A 5,000-nucleotide genomic window follows, 5' to 3' on the forward strand; every position below is an offset into this window, starting at 1 on the left:
TGTTCGTTTGTACCCTGCTTACGTAGCGAGTTTAGTATTGCTATTTGTTCCACCGAGTCAAAGGCCTTCTCGTAATCTACAAAAGCTAAACACAGAGGTATATTGTATTCTGTCGTTTTCTCGATTAGTTGATTTATCGCCTGCAAATGGTCTAGGGTCGAATATCCGCTTCTAAAGCCTGCCTGTTCTCTCGGTTGATTTCCATCTAAAACTTGACTTAGTCTGTTTGTAAGGATCTTGGAGAATACTTTATATACATTTGATAGCAAGCTAATCGGTCGATAGTTACTAAGATCCTTCTGGTCTCCTTTTTTATGAAGCAAAATCACTATAGCATTGCATCACGCATCAAGAACGCTTTCTTGTCGTAAGCACTGGGTGTACAACTCAGCTAATTTAATATGAACTAATTTACCTGCGTCTTTCAACAGATCTATCGATATACCATCTTCCTCAGGTGCTTTTCCTCGTTTCATAGTTTTTAGAGCAAATTCTACTTCTTCCTTTGTAATCTCTGGTACACTACTAACGTCTACACATGAATTTACTGATTCAACTACGGTCTTCGACGAGTAAAGCTCTTGGTAAAATTCTTCTACTCTTTTTACCATATTGTCTCTAAACTTAATTATTTCTCCATTTCTATCTTTCAAACATATCATTTGTTGTTTTCCTAAGTACACGTTGGTAATAGGCGACTTCAATGGTAAAGTAGGGAAGAAGATGGGCGATGAGACATGCATTGGTAAGTTTGGAGTAGGTGAAAGAAATGACAGAGGCGAGATGTTAGTAAATTTTGCAGAGAATTACAACATAAGGATAATGAACACTTTCTTCCAAAAGTGTGTAGGTCATAAATGGACGTGGAGAAGTCCAAATAGAACAACAAAGAACGAAATAGACTTCATATTAGGAGATGAGAGCAAAAGCGTTAACAATGTTACGGTGATGAATAAAGTCAACATAGGTAGTGACCATAGAATGGTAGGTTGCACAGCTAAATTTGATTTCAGAGCCGAGAGAAATAAACTAATTTTAAGAAAGAAAATAAGCCTTGCAAAGGTTAAGGATCATAAGAAGAAATTTCAGTTAGAAATTAAAAATAGATTCGAAGCTCTAAGAACTAATGAGGACACCGTGGAAGATATGAATTTGAATTTAGTGAATATCATTAGAGAATCGGCAGAGAAAGTAGGAAGTACAAAAAAACATTAGAGAAAACAAATACTCCCAAGCTACAAATGACCTAATTAAAAGAAGGGCCATGCAGATTAAAAGCAGAAGAGTCGAAATAGAAAGAGTAGAACTAAACAAGCTTATCAACAAAAGGCAAAGATTAGAGAAAAGAAAGAAACATGGATGAAATAGAGGAAACTATTCTGAAGGGTAAAAGTATATATATATATATATATATATATATATATATATATATATATATAATATATATATATATATATATATATATATATATATATATATATATATATATATATATATATATATATATATGACATCTCCTCTTCTATATATTCTTTGTTGCATATCCTCAATGCTCTCAGATAGAAATCAATTATCACTCCTGTTTTTATGCGTGTGCTGTGATGGGATAAGTAGTGTATGAAGTCATCTTTGTTCGTGGGTTTTCTGTATACTGAAAACTTTACATCCGTTTCACCCCGATGGATAACAGTGTCGGGGTGAAACGGATGTAAAGTTTTCAGTATACAGAAAACCCACCAACAAAGATGACTTCATACACTACTTATCCCATCACAGCACACGCACAAAAACAGGAGTGATAATTGGTTTCTATCTGAGAGCACTGAGGATAGCATCAAAGAATATATAGAAGAGATGTCCTACATATTTAATGTCTTCCGCAAACATATATATATATATATATATATATATATATATATATATATATATATATATATATATAGATATATATATATATATATATATATATATATATAAAATTTAATAAACTTTCAGGAGAGTATGGTATGGGTTACTGCTATGGGACAGTCAAAACACACAAACCTGGTAATAAACTCCGTCCCATAATCTCACAAATCCCTGCACCTACGTACAAACTCGCCAAGAAACTGTGCTCCATTCTAACTCCCTACACTCCCGCCACCTATAGTCTACAATCTACATCTGATTTCCTAGACATTATTAAGGCAAACTCTGCTAAAGGTAGAATCGCTTCTCTTGATGTGGAGGGGTTATACACTAATATTTCCGTAGATCGAACAATTGATTACATCATCAACAAAGTGTACCACGATAACACTACACCTATACTAGACATTCCAGAACTTACACTACGTAAACTGCTTGAATGCTGTACAAAAGAAGTCCCGTTCACTTGCCCCCGTGGAAACAAATATTGCCAAATTGATGGAGTTGCAATGGGATCCCCCCTTGGAGTATTAATGGCAAACTTCTTCATGGGCTGCGTAGAAGAAGAAGTATTCAGTAAAACAGAAAAGCCAGATATTTACTGTAGATACATTGATGATGTCTTAATTAAAACCAATAACAGCAATGAAGCTGAAAAACTCCGCCACCTATTACAAGAGACATCTGAACTCACTTTCACTATGGAAGATAGCATTGACGGAGCTTTACCCTTCCTCGACCTCTTAGTGAAACAAAATGAGAATTCATTTAATACAACAGTGTACACAAAACCCACTAACCCTGGACACTGCCTTAATGGATCCAGTGAGTGCCCACAAAGATATAAGGACTCTACCATCAGTGCCTATATTCGAAGAGCACTAACTCACTGCAGCACATGGACACAAGTGCATGATGAAATCGAACGTTCCACTCAAGTTCTGATCAATAACGGCTTCAATGAAAAAGAGATACATTTTCAAACAAAGAAAATAATGGACGGCTGGCATAACAACAACAATGATAAACAAAACAAAGAGAAAATCAACATATATTATAAATCCACTTTTTCGTCAGCTTATAAAGAAGATGAACGCCTTATGAAACAAATTATAAAAAGAAACATTAAACCAGTCAATCCAGAAAAAATACTAAATCTAGTGATTTATTATAAAACTAAGAAAACTAGTCACCTTCTTATTAGAAACAGCCCCCTACAAGAGAGAAAGGAACTTCAGAAATCACATGTCATCTATAGGTTCACATGTACACGAGGGAACTGTGAAGCCCTCCCATCCACCTATTTTGGCATGACGACAATGAGGTTATCCCGTCGCCTCTCATACCACCTGACATCTGGAGCCCCTAAAAATCACTTAAGAGAAGCCCACGGCATAACACTAGCAAGAGAGACACTAGAGAAAAACACTGAGATTTTGGATTTATGTACTGACGATAGACGCCTCCCAATTTTAGAAGCGTTGTATATTAAAGAGTTGAGCCCAAACCTAAATGTACAAGCAGAAGACCTTAAAGCTCTTCCAAGCATGAGACAAACCGTTACAAATAAAAACATGAGACATAACACCACAAACGCCAATACGAGACAAAACGCCACTCGTCCAACTACGAGACAAAACGCCACATTCCGCCACAACACAAACCCGGAGGCTCCCTAGCGCACGTGACATTTCGTCCCTGCCCGTAATACCAGGTGACCTCCCCCAGTGATTAGCAAGTATATGAACTCTAGTATAAAACTTAGATCTTTACTAGAATCTTCGGATTAATTCTTATCCCTATAACTACTGAAGAAGGGTCTTGAACCCGAAATCGCGATCTAGCTAATATGACTACATACAGCCAAGTCATAAATTTCCTTCCTGAGGAAAACAAATCCTTAATAAGGTATATGGAAAATACCATTAAGAAAATTATTAATGCACAACTAGCCATCACTTTTAATGAAACATGCATTAGAGAAAAACTCCTGCCCAAATACACTGACAACATATATATATGTGTATATGTATATATATACATATATATACAGATATACATATATATATACATATATATATGTATATATATATATATATATATATATATATATATATATATATATATATATATATATTGAAATGTGTAAGACAGATGAGTGGATGGGTGGTGAAATAAACACAGGGAACCGTTAGGAATTTATTCTGACGTTTCGTCCTTACCAGAACTATATGTATATATATTATCTATGTATATATATATATATTTATATACATACATGTATATGTATATATATATATATATATATATACATACATACATATATATATACGTATATATATTATCTATCTGTCTATCTATCTATCTATCTATCTATCTATCTATCTATCTATCTATCTATACACACACACACACACACACACACACACACACACACACACACACACACACACACACACACACACACACACACATATATATATATATATATATATATATATGTCTATATATATGTATATATACATATATGTATTTTGTATGTTTAGAATAGGGAATATTAATGTTGTAGTTTTGGTATTATTTTATTGAGAATATTTGAAGTAAGTAATTCTCCACTTTTTTTTTATCAGTATCATTTTTCCATATGACTTAAAACACATTAGATCAGCGGCTGTTTCGTCGATCCCTCCCATCATGCGGTGACAGAGTTTACGATTCTAGCTTCCGTCTGACGCCGTTGGTCGATTTTATTCAGCTGAGGGCGGCCTCGACCAGAAATCTCTTGAAGAAGCTGGCGTAGTTCCTCGCGTTCCTCACTGGTCCGGGTTCTCAACAGCGGGATCCAGCAGCCGATGGCATATGGTAGATACATCGACGACATCTTCGTGAGAACCCGGACCAGTGAGGAACGCGAGGAACTACGCCAGCTTCTTCAAGAGATTTCTGGACTTCGGTTCACGACAGAGGAAGCCGAAAATGGTACCCTGCCTTTCCTGGACGTCCTCCTCACGCAAGAAGGTGACCGTATGAAGACCGAGGTATATGTCAAGCCTACCAATCCCGGACTATGCCTGAGTGGTGAAAGTGAATGC

This window comes from Oratosquilla oratoria, chromosome 15 (genome assembly GCF_046742065.1).
Source record: "Oratosquilla oratoria isolate Oo_2021 chromosome 15, ASM4674206v1, whole genome shotgun sequence".
Classification (NCBI taxonomy): Eukaryota; Metazoa; Arthropoda; class Malacostraca; order Stomatopoda; family Squillidae; genus Oratosquilla; species Oratosquilla oratoria.